The following is a 22,084-nucleotide window of genomic DNA, read 5'->3' as shown; positions in this document are numbered from 1 at the left end:
TATTCATTTGTTGATGGGCACACAGGTGGATTCCATATCTTGGCTATTGTGAATATACCAGAATGAGCACAGAAGTGCAGAAACTCTTCGTATATTGATTTCATTTTTTAATATATATACCCAGTTAGTAGAATTGCTGGATCAAATGGTAGTTCTTGATACCTTTTTTTGTTTTTTGAGGAACTTCCATACTGTTTTCCGTAACTCCTCTACTAATTTACATTCCCAACAACAATGCACAAGAGGTTCTTTTTCTCCACATCCTCTTCAACTCTTATTTTCTTTCATCCTTTTGATAATGGACAATCTAACAAGTGTAAAGTGATATTTTATTGTAGTTTTAATTTGCATTTTTCTGATAATATGTGATAGTAAGCATTTTTTTCATATACCTGATAGCCATTTGTATGTATTTATTTGAGAAGTGTCTATTCAGAGTCTTTGCTCATTTTTTAAGTAAGGTTATTTGGTGTCTTACTACTGAATTTTTTGAGTCCCTTATATATTTTGAATATTAACCCTTTATCAGATGTGTGGTTAACGAATACTTTCTCTCATTACACAATTTGTCTCTTCAATCTGTTATTTGTTTTCTTGGTGTGCAGAAGCTTTTTCGTTTGATGTAATCCCATTTGTCTATTTTTGCTTTTGTTGCCTGTGCTTACGGATTCATATATGAAATATTGCCTAGACTAATGTCATGAAGCTTTTCACCTTTGTTCTGTGATTATTTACTGAAGAAATTTATAATTTAAAAATAGCTTCAAGAAAAGTTCATTTGTTGAGTAGTTGACTTAGAACCTCATGTGCAGGCTGAAAGGACAGGAGAGAATCAGTTGCATAGAATCTCTGTATGCAGGGATTTTAGGTTATCATTTCAAAATATTTAGAGAAAGAGATTCAATTATTGTTTTTAGTGCAAAAGATTAATGACATTGAATGGATGACAGTATTGACTTGTTGAGTTCTGAGTTCAATTCTAATTTCAAATTGAAAGATCTTAGAGGGTGGAATTTTGTCTATTTTGAATTAAGTGGAATACACAGGACAGATGTACATTTCATTGATTTTATATATGTGATATGATAAAAATATTATTACACATAATCTTCAGAGGTAATTTCACATTTATATCAACTTCTGTCACTGTAGAGTTTGCCTGTTTTATTTCTTTGATGCAAGAGTGTTTCTGCTGGTGATTTTCACATTTCAGTTCAGTGGCAATAAGAGAGCACAAATAATAGAGAATCATTGACTCCAAAATTCCTCTCTTAGTTATTTTTCAAAATTTCTTTTGACCTTTTTTTTTTTGACATTGCAAAGCAATATAAGCACATAATAGTTGAAAGCAGAATCTAGAAACCAACTGCTGCTTTGAAGCTTATAAAATAAGTGACAGAGCTGGAATTTGAGCACAAGCAATTGGTTTGGCTTTCTTGTCTATGCAGTAGGAATAATAATTTACTGCCTCAAGGAAAATTGAAAGTGTTAAATGAATGTAGCCAGTTATACAATAAACACACAGTACACATGAGGTGTCTGTGTCACTGTGGTCTTCAACATATAGTTTTGGCTTGTTCTGAGTACATTGCCTAAATCTGCTTGGTGTAACTGTAGCAATTCTAGCACTTTGTAACAGACAATCAATATTAGACAAAACTTAGAAGTATAAATAAGCACACACAGAAATAATATAAAAGAAAATATACATGTAAACTTTGCTTAATAGTTGACACAGCAATGATTGTCTAATGGGTATGTCTGATATTGTAATATGGTTAGAGAATAAAACTGCATACGGTTTGTAAATTGAAATTTCCACTCTTTCAAATTACAAATTATTTCATCTCTGACACTTGTCACATACTATGTATTATATCTTATTAGGCCATTATCATAGACTGCCAAGTAGGTAGCAAAATACTCAATTTTTTTCTAAAAAGGAGCATAGCAAAGTAAGCATTTACCATTTGCAGAGTAACATATGTATCTCACTAAAGTGCAAGGAGGGAAATGTAGTCGTTATTCTAGGTATGCAAGAAGGACAAGTATGGGATCTGCCTCAGTCTTTTTAATAACATATGAAACAATGTGGGGCACTGGAATTTGTTTCTTTGCTGGCTGAAAATTCCCTTTCCCTGATATAACACTTTTTATAACAATGAATTTCTTATTCATATTCAACGTCATCTTCATCCTCTTATACATCTTTTTTCTTTTAGAGACAAAGCCTCACTCTTTCACCCAGACTGGAGTGTAGTGAGTTGCACAATCACAGCTCACTGCAGCCTTGACCTCCCAGGCTCAAACAATTTTCCAGCTTCAGCCTCTTCAGTAGCTAAGACTACAAGTGTGTGCCACCGTACTACACTAATTTTTAAATTTTTCTTAGAGATGGGATCTTGCTATGTTGTCCAGGCTGATCAGGAATTTCAGGCCTCAAGCAATCCTCCTGCCCTGGCCTCTCAAAGTGCTAGGATTACAGGCATGAACCATCACGCTCACTATATCTTTTATATTTTTTAATAATATTATCTGTCCTAGTTATATTCTCTCTTATTATTTTGCTTTAATTTTTCATAAGCAAAAAATGAAAAATAAAAAGCAGGCATTCTCAGTTTCAAGAGGACAGAACATCTGGATGATAATACCATTTCTGGGATAACACATGATGAGGAAACATACAGCTCTTGACTGTTTTAATCTCTTGTATTCAAACACTGGATCCATTTGGTAGAACAATACCTATTTTTTCTATATGTAAGTATTTCAGAGGGACAGAAGAAATAAATTAATACTTTTCAATAACTACTGTGTGTTGTATTGAAGCACTTGGATGGTTTCAACCAAAATAATGGGAAAAAGTGCTGACTTTTTAAGTTAATATTGTTTATCAATTTAAAGAGTCTTTAGTAAAGAAAACTACATAAATTGTATCGCTACAGATCATCTCTAAACATCAAATCTCTTACCATTTAAATGTGATGTTAGTCTAGATTTGGAAAAGTATGGAAAGAGAGAGAAGAACTTTATAGTAGAGAGACCTGGCAAGTTACCTCAGCCAGGTGATTAAAGTCAACAACAGTGATAAATCATGTTGACGGTATATACCCTTGATGTGATATATGATGTCCCTTCATCTTTGTGGTCTTCCTTGCAGTTACCCAGAAACTCAGTCTAAATACCTATTCAGTACTCCTCAACTGCTGAGGTCTTCAAAAAGAATGAGCACCTGAGAAGCTGGCACAGTCGAGTCTAGGGAAACATGAAAACTAAATGTAATGTGTTACGCTGGATGGGATCCTGAAACCTAACCAAGGGCATTAGGTAAAAACTAAGGAAATCTGAATACAGCATGGACTTTAGTTAACAATGACATATTGCTATCACTTCAGAGTAGTGACAAATGTGCCATACTAATGTCAACTTTTAATAATAAGGGAAACTGGGTGTAGGGGTATGTAGGCACTCTGTGTACTATCTCTGCAATGTTTCTGTAAATCTAAAACTACTCCAAAACAAAAAGGTGTATTTAAAAAGTCAATCTTATTTTGTGATTACAGTTACCCTTTATAAAAATATAGATGTCATTTTTCTCCTTTCAAAATATGTTTTGCATTTAGGCAGCTCCCTAGAAATTTTCAATAGAACGCCATTTTTACACATAAGTATATCAGTCATGCAAATGAATAAAAGCCCTAAAACACATATTAACTACGGCAGAAGTCTTTGCAAGCCTTCTACATCTGCAGCTCATGTAGAGATAACCCAAGAAATAAAAGAAAAATAAATTCCAGAGGCCAGGTACTGTGGTTCAGGCCTGTAATCCCAGCACTTTGCGAGGACGAGGCAGGCGGATCACGAGGTCAGGAGATCAAGACCATCCTGGCTAACACTGTGAAACCCCGTCTCTACTGCAAATACAAAACAAATTAGCCAGGCATGGTGACAGGCACCTGTAGTCCCAGCTACTAGGGAGGCTGAGGCAGGAGAATGGCGTGTACCTGGGAGTTGGAGCTTCCAGTGAGCCAAGATCATGCCACTGCACTCCAGCCTGGTGACAGAGTGAGACTCCATCTCAAAATACATACATACATACATTCCAGAATCCTCTAGAACATTAATTGTTCTTAGTCATCATAACTGAAGAATATTCTAAAAGTCACCCAAAATTGTGTAGGGGTTTCTTGCCTACTGAATGAATTATTTTGGTAGGAAGGTCTCCCATAAGAGCTTTAATCGTAGAACAACTATATTAAACATTTAATTTGCTGTTTAGAATCTACCCATCTAAAATTGAAAAGGTTGTTTGTTTCAAATGCCCCAGATATTCCATAAAAAGAGCAAATAAATATTCCAAAAATAGTATTAGCAGCGAAGAAAAGTTGACCCATCATTGAGAAATGAACTTCTCATTTAATATAATTATTTACAATTGCTGATCCATGTCTCTTCAGCATTGTTTTGAAGGTGATTTTTGCCTTTGGTTGGCTTGTGTACAGCAGAAGTATTAAATACTACAAGGCTTAATGTATGTTCTGTCATATAATAGAGCTGTGGTCATGCTTGCCAAAGTACAGTGCTCTAAGCCTCAGTTTTCTCCAAGAGAGGAAAATAAAACTTGCCTCATAGAGTTGTAAAACATAAATAATATAATGTGTATTTTTACAGTTCCAGGCATAATGTGTATTTTTACAGTTCCAGATTGTTGTTTGGTAATTACATTGAAATAGTTGCTTGAAATAGGAGAGACAGGATAATATTATTATTTAAACTTGATATTTTTCAATAAAAGATTTTTCTAGAGAACAAAAATAATTATTCAATTTTTTTCCCTCATCCATTACCTATAAAGATAGGAGTACATATTTTACTCAGGTGAGAATGAAGAGCCCTTCTTAAAATCAAATTATTTGCAGATTCCCATATAATAATAATTTGACAGACATTAATTGTGATGTATATCTTTTGCCTCAGGAACTATTGATTTAAACAATCTGTTGAGAAATTGAACATCTAAAAATCCCAAGTATAACTTCATTCCCCCAATACAATATCATACTTACTATTTAAGTGAAAAAGATTTAAGGAAGTGCCTTTGTTTTCTTATTGCTATTGTTTGAATACACTGATACTGAAAACTTATCCTAGGTGTCGTCTTTCTGATATTTTCATAAACAAAAAAATAATGAGTCAAGTGTGGCTGTCAGTCTTTGAGACATTCTGCATTATAAAAAAAAAAGAAAAAAAAAAAAGACCATGAAAATCACAGTAGCACAAAATTTCATTCTGTGTTACAGATGAAACACATCAAATGTTGACACATGAAATACACAGTAAAAGACAGTAAATAAGCTCTGCAGCTTTAGTCATTGTTAGATTCAGGTTAGAATTTGTAACAGACACTGATGGTTACAGCTGTCTCTGATATGCCTGGTGATGTAAAACAGGACATCTGTATATGGTCCATATTTCCTGTCAATCCTTCTAGAGGGCCATAAACTGTAAATTCAGAGCTTGGTGCTGCTAAAGCTTACGAGGCTTGAGAGAGATCTATAAATATAATACCCAACCAAGAATAACGGCTACCTGGCTCACATAAATATACAAATGATGCCTTCCCTTGAGGACCTCACAACTATTTTGCTCCAATATAGTAGTCAGGAAATTGAATTAAAAAATAGAATTACATTTTTATTTTATGGTAGCTTATTTTTGGTTTTGCCCACAATAAGACTGCTAATGGAAATGTAGTGATCTGGTTTGAAATTTGAGGATGGAAGCTACAACCACTCTGAGAATGGGGCCTGGTAAAATGAAATGTCAGGAGGCAAGCCTTGCAGAATACGAACAGAACAAAAGGTGCCCATATATGAATCCTTGTCATATGAAGTGTGGCAGATTCATTGTGAGACACCTTTAGCCTTTTACATAATGTAGTCACAATACGTTAAGTGGCCTGTGCCCAGAAGCCTATTACCTGCGCAAGCCAAAGGAGTCAGGATTCTTCTGGCATTGTGTCCTGGGGTAGTCAGCCAGGGAGAACTCCATCAATCACCTGGTAACAAAAAGGATTTGGCCAGTGTCAGGCACTCAGAAATTACCTTCCTTTTTCAACCAAAGGAAAAAAAATAAAAGATGAAGATGTAGATTAGCTGTTGTGCTATTAAGTTGCACCTTGAATACAATCCTTGGCAGGTGACTGGGAAATTGTAATACTTCTGACGGGAAGCATTATGAGAGGACAACGATACAATTAAATTCCAGGTAAAGAAGCCTTAGAAGGCACTGGTGGAGAAAGATGCAGGGTAGGAAGTGAGCCCTACACGATGTTTATGACTCCCAAATCATTCTCCTTGGATGCACACCTTGCCTAGTGGACATTCCCACCTGAGTAAACTGCAGAATAAACTGCAGGACAATTCACAAGAGTTAGCCTCTGGGCTAAACCAAAATGCTTTGTCTTTATCAAACCACACTGCACTTGAGTTTCAGTTGAATGCTTACCAACAATCCTCTCAATTACAAACTAAGCATCCCTGAATCTTATTCATTTCTGCATCCCCCGTGCCTAAGATTGTGTTTAATTCTTTACAAATTCTCTATTTGTAGAATACATAAAACATTGAATTAAAACATTAATGAAAGGATAGATAATTCTGTTTTCTCATTTCTCAGATATATTTTAAACAAATTTAATATCGAAATTTATTTTACTCATTAAGATTATGAATACAGACATTCTGGCACTCTAGAGTGTTCAAATGAAAAATGTAAATATTTCATTCTCCAATTGCAGAGCCCACTAATGCCAGAGAGGCTTGAATGCAATAATGAATGGGTTTTTCAATTTGCATAATAAGATTGAAAAACTAGTAATTCTTCTGCCACTTTTCCTGAACTCTTTCATGTTAAACATATTGTGCAAAAAAAAAATTGTATTAATACAAGTTAGGGTACCCCTTGGAAATCTGATTTGTCAGGAGCCTATAAAAGTCATTGACTAGAAACAACAATAATTGCAGTAATTGCCTTTTTTGTTTGTGTTAACCTACAACTTTACAGAAAATGTTTAATGACACATTTAAATCAGCTGTAGATTTTCAAATGTTGGTTATATATAGTCTGTCTTAGATTGCTGTTGATCATTCCCCTCCATATATAATAAATATTCGTCTGCATAGATCTCTTCCATCTAATTACTACATGGCTACAAGTTATTCTTGCCTATGCTCCTATTTCTTCATGTCATTTCTCATATTGTTTTAAATTCCCTTGACAATATATTTCATCCTTCTGCCCCCAAAGAAGGCCTGGTGTCATATGGTCTCCTATTACCTCATCACTTCTTATAAACTTAATTGGAATATAAGTATTCAATGTGCTTAGACCTCATTCTAAAATATTTTCTTGTAATTCACTTAAACTGATAAACATTTTAGAGAGAAATCTTTCAAAACTATATGAATCACAGAAGACAAGCCAGTCTACCTAGTCCAAAACCTGAGAATAGCAAATAAGTATACAGTAAGGGATAATTTGTTTCCCTATCTTTTGAACTATTTTTAGAGTACTGCTATTTGGGAATGAAATCTTTGGAGAAACTGTGACCATGTCTCATTTCTTCTTCTAACTCATAAATGAAGCCAGTTGATACTTTTTCATAATACTTCTTAAATGTATCTTATTTTTCCTTTTGGATATTGGTAAGTATTCTTGTTTACCATTTAGGCAAATTTCAAACACTGCTTACCTTCCTGATGTCACCCAAGCAGTACCAGTGAATTTTTTTTTTTTTTTTTTTTTTTTTTTTTTTTTTTTTTTTTTTTTGAGACGTAATCTTGCTCTGTCGCCCAGGCTGGAGTGCAGTGGCGCGATCTCGGCTCACTGCAAGCTCCACCTCCCGCGTTCACGCCATTCTCCTCCCTCAGCCTGGGACTACAGGCGTCCACCACCAGGCCCGGCTAATTTTTTTTTTTATTTTTAGTAGAGACGGGATTTCACCGTGTTAGCCAGATGGTCTCGATCTCCTGACCTCGTGATCTGCCCGCCTCGGCCTCCCAAAGTGCTGGGATTGCAGGCTTGAGCCACCGACCAGTGAATCTTTAAAATACTCCAAAGAGAAAAGCAGAAGAGCACTTACACATACATAACAGGTGTTATACAGGCAGGCACTAATTGTTATGTAAGATACCTACCACTCTCCTGACAACATAATATCCTAAGCAGCTGTGAAATATAGCCCATACTACTTAAAAGTTATTTACCCTGGATTTCCTTTTACCATATAACCAGAAACACTGAAGATCATTTGCCATTACAATTTAGAGTGCACATGTACTTTCTTTTATTACCAATTTCTCCCAAAGTCCATTGCTCAAGGTTGGAATTATGGAAACAAAGCTCGGGAGTTAAATGCACAGCAGAGTTATTCAGGACAGTTTTAGCAGCTATAGGTATTGCTTTACGCTTTTCTCATACAAAACACTGGATGATCCTAAAACATTTTCCGGTTAGAGATAAGTTTCAAAATGCTACCATTTGTATTCTGGTGAACCAAATATTAAATTCAGAGAAGATAGATGGTATTCAGGAGATGTAAGACACAACTTTCAGCAAAAAAGAAAAAACATGTGCATAAAATTGAATACATTTCCTCAGTTCATACTTTTTCAGTCATCAGTCTTTAATGAAAACTAATTATGAAACAAAAATTATATAAAATATTTTAGGAACAATAATTATGGGTTAGGTAAATAAAATTTCATTTGGTGGAATTTCTGAACAAAAACATTTGCGGAGAGTGGCACTAGCTAACATGATGTCAATTGTTGCATAATGCAGGAGCTGTCATACATCGCATAGTGAACATTTTTCAAATTCATGGACTTCTAACAAGATTGTAACCTTCAGACAACATTTAAAACAAATTCCATTTTTCCTTCTGGACACAGTTTATCATTTTCTAGAAAATGTGTAGTTGCTAGAAAAAGGATTTTATTAGAAGCATTCAGTGAAATAGAGACGTTGTAGACTTTGGGAAGAAAAGCAAAAGATGAAGTTTGAAATAATAATATCCCTTGGGTCAGGAATTTCCTGTCAGTTAATGAATAACTGGTTTAGAGAACCCCAAGGCAAAGCTTACTTCTTAAACAGCATTGTGTAGAGCTGATAAGAGTTTTTATATTGACATTTTCTGTGGTTTCCCACTAGTCTCTTTTTAAAGTCATGGTTCCTATCGATCCACATCCCTATGTTCCCTTTTAGATATTCTTTTCAAGAAATATGCTTTCATAAATTAGTAAATGTGTGCACAAAGAGAAAAACATGACCTCAGGAAAATATCATGTGGCAACAGTCACAGGTCTAATGCAACACATCTGCCATTCTCTGGAGAGTGAGGATTGAAAGAGGAAGGAGAAGAGAAGTAGTAATTCTGCATTTCTAAACCAAGAGAAAAAAAGTATGTATTTTAAAAACAATGGCATTTTAAAATCTTCATGTATTACTTCATAAAAAGCAGTTGGGGTTAATTGAATGTGGGGATTTGGGCACCATGCCAGCTGTTCTCTTTATTATGTTTTCCTATGTTTAATTAGTTGCAAAGAAGTACAAACAAGCTTTTCTGAAATACTTGGAGAAATTTACCATGGAGGCTAATTTGTTGATAACAAAATCCTGAGGCTACTAAACAGGCTGTTGATCTGGTAGAGTTTAAAATCTTACTAAACTTTGGGGTAAAATAGGAGAATTATATATGTAAAAGAGATATTAAGGTTATTCTAGCTCAGATTTTCATTTACAGAAAGGAAAATTAAACTGCAGAATAATCAACTGACTTGCCTAAAGTCAAAAATGCAAAAATACCACGCAGTGAAATTCACAGGTATCATAGTCAGCCGAGTGATTGCCTGTGCATTATTCTTAAAAGTTCAAATCATTTCCAAAGACTCAAAGATAAGATTACATTGGCATGTAAGTACCACTTACCCAAGGAAGCAGGTCTTGCAGCATGGTCTTCCTGTGCCCATAAGCAAAGATAAATGACAAAGTAAAAAGGTTCAGTATCTCCAGTAATGGCCCCATAGGGGACTGGAAGACTGATTCATAGATTTTAAGCTAGTTAGTAACATCTTTCTTAGAGACCAGTGTTTTATAATACACATCTTATCACAAAAATTGCATATCTAGCAAATCAATCAAATCATACATACATATGTAAATGTATATGCACATAAACATATGTAAACAAATAAATGTTTTCTGTATTTTTGAAACCCCTGCCCAGATAAGTTGAAGAAGCATTCCAAATTATAATCATCCTAGGAGATTTACACTGAAATATTCATTAGAACATTTGAGAGAGCCTTTAATAACTGCAGAAACTGTGAATTCTGAAAAAGGAACCCACCTGCCCCCTCTCCATTCTTGCACACACAGATTTTTAACCTTGTTACACTCATAGTTTTCTTCACTTATGCTGACCTACAAACCCTTTTAGTTACGCCTATTAACATTCTGTAGAAATAGTGTCCCCAAGAACATGTTTTTAAACATAATGTCTTAAGCATTCACTCTCATGCACAGAGCAATTTGGGTTGAAGAAACAAAGAGATAAAACATGAACTAATGCATTGAACACCATATGTTCTACATCTTTCTTCCATATTAACCCTTCTCAGCAAGCAATTCTCTTCCTGAAGAATTCCAACAGCTTGATATGCTTCTTTTCTTGCTCAGAAAGTGACCACTCAGATTTTGTTCATGCCTACACAGCTGAGGGGCAGCAGTATAACACAGTTATAATAATGACAGTTAGTGTGTACAAAGAGAAAAACCAACTTGGCTGACTGATAGAACCAAGCTTCTAAGCCTTGGGTATCTCATGGAGGTTAAAATGTTTGGGTACAATTTTTAAAAATTTTCTTGTAGATGAAACAATTTGAAATAATGATCTGGAATTCATAGGAAAAAATTATTGTGGCGATTAAACCAGATACTGTGTGCAAAGTTCTTAGCATGATACCATATGCAAAACACTTGTTAATGTTTAGTGCCATTAACAGAAATGTCTATTCACAAACTAAGATGTAACACAGTTTTTATTTTTATTAAAATAATTTTATTTACCTTTTTTTTTGTTTTGAATACCTGCCCTCAGTCCTCATGAACCACCATGACAATACATTTAACATCATTGATCTCCATGGTTAATTTACATGGTGTTGCCACAGTCCCCATGTTTAACTCCTTGCAAACGCTTGAGTGAGAGTTTAGTGGCGGGAGGCATCTGGTGCTTGTTTTGCCTTTCACATAGGCTGCTGCTGCCAAAATATCTATCGATTTTTCCACACTCCGTCAGTTTCACTGATTCTATTGCTGTTTCTTTGTAGTACACAAAACTTGAAAATGACTATATTGCTACTTTATGCCAAATACTGGACTTGAGAATCCCATCTGACCTGATATATTACACAATTATCTCTCTCGGGTCTTGCCATTCCTATGCCACTATAACTGGTCAGCAGGAAACAAAAACAGTTGCTTGCAGAATTCCCAGATACACCTCAGTCTTCCTCCCTTCCCTCTTGGTCCCTCCCCTTCCCTCCCCTCCTTTCCTTCCTTTCCTTCCCCTTCCCTACCACCTTCTCTTCTCTCCTCTTTCTTCAGTTAGAGAAAAATCATCTTGCTAAGCAATCTGTTGGAGACTGATTTCTGCCTTCCCAGTGTTCCACAAAGAGTTTGTCCATATCTAAGAATTCTCCTGAGTCTTTTGAAACCAAAACAACTAAACAGAAAAACTTAAAGGAAAATTTTATTGTTCACCCTGCCTCCTCCTCACATGTTATTTTACCCAAATTGTATATAATAATTATTATGGAACTGTGCTTATAATAATCAGAAACTCCCTGGATTTTTGCGTTCCAACCCTGACATGCCCTTTCAACTAGGTTCTATTTCATTCTAGGCACCAAATCTACCCATCCTTTTTCCTTGTAAGAACTCCTACTTAAATTTCCATTTAAACTTTTATCTAACAGCTTCATTCCCACTAGGTTGTGTTATTTCCAATCCTAAAATTATTATTCAACACCATTCTTAGATTTCTAACAAAAATAAAAATGAAAAATTTTCAGAGAAAATGAAAGTATTTTTCTGGTATCATGGTATCATATAGATACAAAAACCAAGAGGATAATCCCAGAACTTTGGGAGGCCGAGGCGGGCATATCATGAGGTCAGGAGATCGAGACCATCCTGGCTAACACTGTGAAACCTCGTCTCTACTAAAAATACAAAATTTAGCCTGGCATGGAGGCAGGCACCTGTAGTCCCAGCTACTCGAGAGGCTGAGGCAGGAGAATGGCATGAACCCGGGAGGCGAAGCTTGCAGTGAGCTGAGATGGCACCACTGCACTCCAGCCCTCCAGCCGGGGGACAGAGCGAGACTCCGTCTCAAAAACCCAAGAGGAAAGTAAGAAAATATAATCCGGCCGGGCGCGGTGGCTCAAGCCTGTAATCCCAGCACTTTGGGAGGCCGAGGCGGGCGGATCACAAGGTCAGGAGATCGAGACCACAGTGAAACCCCGTCTCTACTAAAAATACAAAAAATTAGCCGGGCGCGGTGGCGGGCGCCTGTAGTCCCAGCTACTCAGGAGGCTGAGGCAGGAGAATGGCGGGAACCCGGGAGGCGGAGCTTGCAGTGAGCCGAGATAGCGCCACTGCACTCCAGCCTGGGCAACAGCGTGAGACTCCGTCTCAAAAAAAAAAAAAAAAAAAAAAAAAAAAAAAGAAAAAAAGAAAATATAATCCTAATTGCTTTCCAAATTGGACTAGGCCAGAAGAGGATATGACAGTCTTAGAAGGACAAGGAATCAGAGTCCAGGGCTGAGGAAAGGAAACACGGGAGTAATCAAGAAAAAGCGAATTTGGAAATCTCGGACGTCAATAAAAGTCTTACTCTTCATGTTCGGAAATACATACTTTTCTTAATTGGATCAAAGCAAAGGAAAAAAAGACCAACAACCAAAAATCAAGCATGTAATAACTTGGGCCACTCTCTGAGACAAAGTGAGATTTCCCAATGGTAATTTTTATGTTCCAGTCACTGCACGTTACAGGGGTAGCGGCTTCTTAGCTTCAATATTTTCAAAAATAGTGATGAGGCCTTAAACATATGCCAAAGTTCCTATCAGTGCAACAAGAGATGTTGAAGGGGTGGCCTGCCCCTCCACACCTGTGGGTGTTTCTCGTTAGGTGGAATGAGAGACTTGAGAAAAGAAATGAGACAGAGACAAAGTATAGAGAAAGAAAAAGTGGGCCCAGGGGACCGGCGCTCAGCTTACAGAGGACCCATGCCAGCACTGGTCTCTGAGTTCCCTTAGTATTTATTGATAATTATCTTTACCATCTTAAAGATAAGGGAGTGGCAGGACAATAGGATCATTGTAGGGAGGAAATCGGCAGTAAGACATATGAACAAAAACCTCTGTGACATGAATAAGTTTAAAGGAAAATGCTGTGCCTTGAGATGCATATGCAAACATCTCCATAAACCTTTTAGCATTGTTTCAGCCTATCACATGGGGAGAAACCTTGGACAATACCTAGCTTTCCTAGGCAGAGGTCCCTGCGACCTTTGGCCTTTGGCCGTGTACGTGTCCCTGGGTAGTTGAGATTAAGAGAATGGTGATGACTTTTAACCAGCAAGCTGCCTTCAGGCACTTGTTTAATAAAGACACATCCTGCACAGCCCAAAATCCATTAAACCTTGAGTCACCGCAGCACATGTCTCTTGCAAGGACAAGGTTGGGTGTAGGGTCACAGATTAACAGCATCTCAAATACAGAACAAAATGGAGTCTCTTATGTCTACTTCTTTCTATATCGACACAGTAGTAACAGGCTGATCTCTTTCTTTTCCCCACAGATGTCACCTACTCCAAAAGGAAAATATCAAAAAGAATCCCAGGAATGTAGCCAGGGATTTGACCTTTTCCTTGCATAGCGTCTTGTTTCATTTTTCCACTTGAACATGCCACTACTGTCTCCAGTGTTCTAAGCTTACATGTGAGGTGGGTCTTAGAAAGTCTGAAAACTCGTGACAGTGGTGGAGGTTAGTCTATCTATGTTATATAGCCCAAACGCTTACTTTTATACCCACATATTTTTAACTCCTGGTATTTTTTTTTTTTTTTTTTTTTTGAGACAGGGTCTCGCTCTGTTGCCCAGCCAGGCTGGAGTGTAGTGGTGTGATCACGGCTCACTGCAGCCTCTATTTCCTGGGCTCAAGCTATCCTCTCAACCCAACCTCTGGGGTAGCTCGGACAATAGACATGTTCCACTATGCCTGGATAATTTTTGTATTTTTTGTAGAGATACAGTTCACCATGTTGCCCAGGCTGACCTTGAACTTCTGGGATCAAGCGATCCACCCACCTCGGCCTCACAAAGTGTTGTTGGGATTACAGGGGTGAGCCACCACATGCCTGGTCTATAAAAAATTCTTTTATAAGCCACAGAATACTGGGAAGGAACTGAAACTATAATTTGAAAACAATCTTTCTTGTTTATTTATTCTGGATTGGAGCCTAGAATTTGACCTTCAAGAATCCATTTTGTAGACACGTATTTTACCTTTTCGGAAACCAGACACCAGGAGATGAAGCTTGGTATTTTGGTAAAAATGGCAACAATCACCAGGCTGATATCAGAGGCATGATGAATACATTTTAATGTCATTGTACTTCAAAGGGCTTTTTGTAAGGAGATTAGAACAACTGTTTCCTGTTGAGTCTAGGCCTTACCTCAGATACAGGTGTCACAAAGAGTTGTGCCTTATTTCTATAATTAGGTTTAAAGATAAAAAAATGCTATGTACTTTTCATTTATCCCATATGAGTTGTTTGTTAGATTGGCTGGTTTGCTTTATTTTTCTCCTCTGTTTAACTTGTTTTGAGTATTAACTGAGCTTAAATATATATATTTTATTTCATTTATTAGCATTTATTTGTAACTGTTTATTATATTAGTAGTTAATCTAGGAATTTATAGTATGTGTCTTTGTAACAGTGAACTGAGAATTATTATGCACTTCTTGTATAATGTAAGAAACTAAAATAGTATTCTTCCATTTACACTTTTTCCACATTTTATTTCTATATGTCTTATAAAAGCCACAACATATTATTTTTATTTAAGAGTGTTCTTTGCTAAGAAAGAAGAAAAATTCATTTTATATTTAACCATATATGTTCTATTTGTGCTGCTTTTATTGGTTTCTGTAGATGTAACTTTCTCTCTGGTATCATTTTCCTTCAATCTAAATTTCTTTAACCTTTCCTGTATAGTTCTATTGATGAAAAGATTGCTCAACTTTTTTAAAATCTAAAAGTTTTCAATTTTTCCTTCATATATTATGTCTATATCATATAGCGAATTCTAGGTTGATCGTCTGTTTTTTTCTTTCAGCGCTTTAAAGATGGCGTTTGTTTTGTTCTAAATAGCTTGCCCTATTTTTAAAAAATTTTATGGGGACATAGTGTTTGTGTATATTTATAGAGGACATGATATTTTGGTAAGGCACCAATGTGTAATCACATCAGGGTAAATGGGATATTTATCATCTCAAGCATTTATCCTTTATTTTTGTTACAAACATTCTAGTTATACTTTTCTAGTTATTTTTAAATGTACAATAAATTTTAATGACTGTCGTCACTCTGTTGTGCTGTCAAATATTGGCTCTTATTCATTCTATCTAACATTTTTGTATGCATCAACCATCACACCCACCACTGCCCTTCCAATCTCTGATGAGCATCATTGTATTATCTTCTTCCATAAGTTCAATTATTTTAATTTTTAGCTCCCAAGGATGAGTAAGAACATGTGAAGTTTGTCTTTCTATGCCTGGCTTGTTTCACTTAACATAACGTCCTCCAGTTCCATCCATGTTGTCGCAAATGACAAGATCTCATTCCTTTTACTAGCTAAATGGTATTCCATTGTGTATGTGCACCATATTTTCTTTACCCATTCATCTGTTTCAAATATTGGTTATTGATAATGATGCTACAATAAACATGGGAGTGGGAGTGCAGATATCTGTTTGATATACTTATTTCCTTTCTTTTGGGTACCTACCTAGCAGTGAAATTGCTGGATGATATGATAATTCTATTTTTTAGTTTTCTGAGAAACCTCCATACAGTTCTCCATAGTGGCTGTACTAACTTACCTTCCTACCAACAATGTATGAAGGTTTTCTTTCCATACATCCTTGCCAACATTTGTTATTGCTTGTCTTTTAGATAAAAGCCATTTCAACTGGAGTGAGATGATACCTTATTGTAATTTTGATTTGCAGTTCTCTAATGATCGATGATGTTGAGTATCTTTTTGTATGCGTTTTACATTTGTCTTCTTTTGAGAAATGTTTACTCAAATCTTTTGCTCATTTTTAATCGGGTTATTAAATTTTATCTTATTGAGCTATTTGACCTCCTTACATACGCTGGTTATTAATCCCTTGTCACATGGGTAGTTTGGAAATATTTTCTCCCATTCTATGGATTGTCATTTCACTTTGTTGATTGTTTTCTTTGCCGTGCAGGTTTTTAACTTGATGTTGTCTCATTTGTTCATTTTTGATTTGGTTGCCTGTGCTTGTGGGATAATACTCAAGAAATCCTTAACCAGACCATGTCCTGGAGACTTTTCCCAATTGTTTTTGTAGTAGTCTCATAGGTTGAGGTCTTGGGTTTCAGCCTTTAATTCATTTTGATTTGATTTTTGTGTATGACAAGAGATGGGGATGTAGTTTCATTTTTCTGCATATGGATATACTGTTCTCCCAGTACTATTTATTGACAAGACTGTCCTCTCCCCACTGTATGTTCTTGGCAACTTTGGTCAAAATGAGTTCACTGTAGGTGTGTGGATTTCTTTCTGGGCTGGCTCTTCTGTTCCATTGGTCTACGTGTCTGATGTTATGCCGGTACCATGCTGTTTTGTGTTATATACTTTCAAGTCAGATAATGTGATTCCTTGAGTTTTGGTCATTTTGCCCAGGATGGTTTTGGCTGTGCTGGATCTTTTGAGGTCCCATGTAAATTTTAGAATTTTTTTATATAAGAAGAATTATTTTTTCCTGAAAAATGACATTGTATCTTGATAGGGATTGTGTTGACTGTAGATTGCTTTGGGTAGTATGAGAAGTTTAAAAATATTGATTCTTCCAATCCATGAACATGGACTATCTTTCCTTTTGTAATGTATTTTTCCATTCTTTACATCAATATTTTATAGTTTTCATCATAGAGATAATTCACTTCTTTGCTTAAGTTCATTCCTAGGTGTTTTATTTTATTTGTAGCTATTGTAAATAAGATGACTTTAGGCCGGGCACAGTGGCTCATGCCTGTAATCCCAGCACTTTGGGTGGCTGAGGTGGGCGGATCACCTGAGGTCAGGAGTTTGAGACCAGACTGACCAACATAGAGAAACCCCGCCTCTACTAAAAATACAAAATTAGCCGGCTGTGGTAATTTTTACGTTCCAGTCACTGCACATTACAGGGGTAGCGGCTTCTTAGCTTCAATATTTTCAAAAATAGTAATGAGGCCTTAAACATATGCCAAAGTTCCTATCAGTGCAACAAGAGATGTCACCTACTCCAAAAGGAAGTAGCACATGCCTGTAATTGCAGCTACTTGGGAGACTGAGGCAGGAGAATTGCTTGTACCTGGGAGTCAGAGGTTGTGGTGAGCTGAGATCACACCATTGCACTCCAGTCTGGGCAGCAAGAGTGAAACTCCATCTCAAAAAAAAAAAAAAAAAAAAAAAAAAAAAAAAAAAAATTATTGATTTCTTTTTCACATTGTTCACTGTTGGCATATAGAAATGTTACTGATTTTTATATGTTGATTTTGTATCCTGCAAGTTGACTAAATTTATCAGTTCTAATAATTTTTTGGTGGAGTTTGGAGTTTTGTTATTTCCAAATATAAGGAGATAGATAGATAGATAGATAGATAGATAGATAGATAGATAGATAGATAGATAAATAGATAAAATCAAGGAAAATGTAACTTCTTGCTTTCTAATTTGTATGCCTTTTATTTATTTCTCTTGTCTAATTGCTCTAGCTAGGACCTCTCATAGTATGTTGGATAACAGTGGTGTAAGTGGACATTCTTATCACGTTCCAGATTTTAGAGGAAAGTCTTTCAGTTTTTCAGTTTTCAGTTTTTCCTCATTCAGTTTGAAACTAGATGTGTCTACCATATATGGTATAGCATAATATGCTGGAGTATGTGCCTTCTATGCCCAAGTTTTTGGGGATTTTTATCATGAAGCGATGTTGAATTTTATCAAATGCTTTTTCAGTATCGATTGAAGTGATTATATGGTTTATGTTCTTCATTCTGTTGATACATTGTATCACATTCACTGATTTCTGCATGTTAAACCATCCTTGCATCCCTGGGCTAAGTCCCACTTGATCATGATTAATGACTTTAATGTGCAATTGAACTTAGTTTGGTAGTATTTTGTTGAAGAATTTTTTCAATAATGTTTATCAGAGATATTGGCCTGTAGTTTTCTTTTTGGATGTGTCTTTGTCTGGTTTCAGAATAGTTTGAATATAATTGGTATTGGATCTTCTTTAAATTTTTTTGCAAAATTCAGCAACAAAGCCATCAGGTATCAGTCTTATCTTTGCTGAGATACTTTTTATTATGGCTTCAATCTCATTCAATCTTGTTACTTGTATTGGTCTATTTAGGTTTTCAGTTTCTTCGTGGTTCAATCTTGGTAGGTTGCATGTGTCTAGAAATTCATCCATTTCTAATTAGATTTTCCAATTTATGGCCATATAGTTGCTCATAACAATTTCTAATGATCCTTCAAATTTCTGTAGTATCAATTTTAATGTATCCTTTTTCCTCTCTGATTTTATTTATTTGAATCTTCTCTCTCTCTTTTTTTTTTTTTTTTGGTATGACTAAAGGCTTGTCAATTTTGTTCATCTTTTAAGAAAAGTTTTGATATTATTGACCTTTTTTATTTCTTGTTTCAATTTAATTTATTTCTGCTCTAATCTTTATTTTTCTCCTTCTACTAACTTTGTATTTTGGTTTGCTCTTGGTTTTCTAGTTCTTTAACATGTGATATTAGGTTTGTTTATGTAAAGTTTCCTACTTTTTGATGTAGGCAATTATTGCTATGAACTTTCATCTTAATATTGCTCTTTCCCATGGGTTTTGAAATGCTGTATATCCATTTTTGTTTGATTAAATAAATTTTCAATTTTAAAAAATGTCTTCATTGACCTTCATTTGGGAGCATATGATTTGATTTCCATGTGTTGTATAGTTTCCAAAGTTCCTCTTGTTTTGGATTTCTAGTTTTATTCCACTGTGATCAGAGAAGATATTTGAAATGACTTTATTTTATTTTTTAAGTTTTTAAAACTTGTCTTGTGTCCTAACATAGGTCTATTCTTAGGAACCACCTTGTGCTGAGGAGAAAAGTGTGTGTTGTGCTGTGTCGTTGAATAAAATGTCCTGTAAATATCTGTTTTGTCCGTTTGGTCTATAGTGCAGTTTAAGTCTGATGTTTCCTTGTTGATTTTATCTCTGGATGATCTACCCTATGCTGGAAACGGGGTATTGAAGTCTGCAACTATTATAACTTTGAGGTCTCTCTTTTAGCTTTCATAATACTTGCCTTATATATCTGAGTTCTCCAGTGTTGGGTGCATATATATTTACAATTCTTATATACTGTTGATGAATTGACTCCTTACACAATAATGTTTTTTGTCTTTTCTTATAGTTTTTGTCTTCAAATCTATTTCATCTTATAAAAGTATACCTTCTCTTGTTTTGTTTTGTTTTGTTTTTTTGGGGGGGGTTCTATTTCCACTGAAAATCTTTTTCCATTTCTTATTTTCAGTGTATTTGTGTCTTTATAGGTGAAGTATGTTTCTTATAGGCAACAGATAGTTGGGTCTTGTGTTTTGTTGCTTAATCCAGTCAGCCACCCTATATATTTTGATTAGAGAGTTTAGTCCATTTACATTCAATGTTATTATTGATAAGTACAAACTCACTATTGCAATTTTGTCATTTGTTTTCTGCTTTTTGCTTGGCCTTTTCTTCTTTCCTTCCTTCCTTCATTTCTTTCTTCCTTTCTTCCTGTCTTCCTTTTTGTGAAGGAAGTATTCTCTGGTGGGATGTTTTAGTTTCTTGCTTTTGTGTGTGTGTGTGAATTCATTATAGGTTTTTGATTTCAGCTTACAATGAGGACTGCAAATAACATTGTATAATTCATTATTTTAAACTGTTAGCTAAACTCTGATTCCAAAAACAAATAAAGAAACTAAGAAACAAGCAAAGAAAACCAATATAAAACTCCACTTTAACCTTATCTTTCCTGCTTTTTAACTTTTGGTTGTTTCTATTTCCATCTGATTATACTGTCTATGTACTGAAAATTACTGTAGTCACTATTTTTGATAGGTTTATTTTTTAGCCTTTCTACTCAAGATGCAAGTAGTTTACACACCACTGTGTTCGTCTGTGTACTTACTATTACCAGTGGGTTTTGTACCTTGAGATAATTTCTTATTGTTCATTAAAGTCCTTTTCTTTATGATTGAAGAAGTTTCTTTAGAATTTCCTTTAGGACAGATCTGATATTGACAAAATTCTTCAGCTTTTGTATGTCTGGGAAAGTCTTTATGTTGAAGGATATTTTTAATGGGTATAATATTCTATGATAAAAGGTTTTTTTTTTTTTTTAATCAGCACTTTAAACATGTCATACCACTCTCTTCTGACCTTTAAAGTTTCCAGTGAGAAGTCTGCTGCTGGATGCATTGGAGATTCTTTATGTGTTATTTGCTTCTTTCCTCTTTCTACTTGTATGAAACTTTGTTTATTTTGACCTTTGGGAGTTTTATTATTAAATGTCTTGAGGTAGTCTTATTTGGGTCAAAGATGCTGGATGTTTCATAACTTTCTTGTACTTAAATATAGATGTCTTTCTCTAAGTTTTTACAGTTCTTTGTTATTTGTCACTTTGAATGAACTTTCTAACCAAATCTTTGTCTCTATCTCCTCATTAGGCAAATAACTCTTAGATTTGTCCTTTTGAGAATATTTTCTAAATCCTGTAGGCACGCTTCATTTTATTTTTTTATTTTATCTCCTCTGACTATATATTTTCAAATATCCTATCTTCAAGCTCACTATTCTTTCTGCTTGATCATTTCTGCTGTCTAGAGACTCTCATGCATTTTTCATTTTGTCAATCACATTTTTCAGCTTCAAAATTTCTGCTTGAGTTTAAAAATTATTTCAATCTCTTTGTTAAATCTATCTGACAGGATTCTGAATTCCTTCTCTGTTATCTTAAATTTTTTCTGATCTTCCTCAAAGCAGCTCTTTTACATATTCTGTGTGAAAAGTCACATATCTCTGTCATTCCATGTTTGGTCACTGGTGCCTTATTTAGCTCATTTGGTGAAGTCATATTTTCCTGAATGGTCTCGGGCTTGTGGATGTGCATCCATGTCTTAGCATTGAAGAGTTAGGTATTTATTTTAATCTTTGGAATCAAGGCTTCTGTGTACCCATCTTTCTTGAGAAGACTTTCCAAGTATTCAAAGGGAATTAAGTGTTATATTCTAAGACTTTGGTAACTATAGCTGTATCTGCATTAGGTGACACCCCAAGCTCCATAACTGGGTGACTCTTGCAGACTCATAGGTGTACTGCCTTTGTAGTCTTGGGTGAGATCTAGGATAATTCCCCGATTGTCCCTCAGAGACTCTTGTTCCCTTCCCTTACTTTCCCCCAAACAGCATCTCTCTCTCCATGCTGACCTGTCTGGAGTTGGGAGAAAGGTGGTACAAGCACTCCTATGACTACCACCACTGGGAATGTTCTGGGTCACACCTGTAGCCAGCACAGTACTGGTTCTTGCCCAAGGCCTGTGACAACTATTACGTAGTTACTGCTGATGGTTATTCAATGCTTAAGAGTTCTTTAGTCAGCAGATGGTGAATCTAGTCA

The sequence above is a fragment of the Macaca thibetana genome, chromosome 11 (genome assembly GCF_024542745.1).
Source record: "Macaca thibetana thibetana isolate TM-01 chromosome 11, ASM2454274v1, whole genome shotgun sequence".
Taxonomy (NCBI): domain Eukaryota; kingdom Metazoa; phylum Chordata; class Mammalia; order Primates; family Cercopithecidae; genus Macaca; species Macaca thibetana.
The sequence above is the reverse complement of the archived record's forward strand: the minus strand, read 5'-3'. Positions refer to the sequence as shown.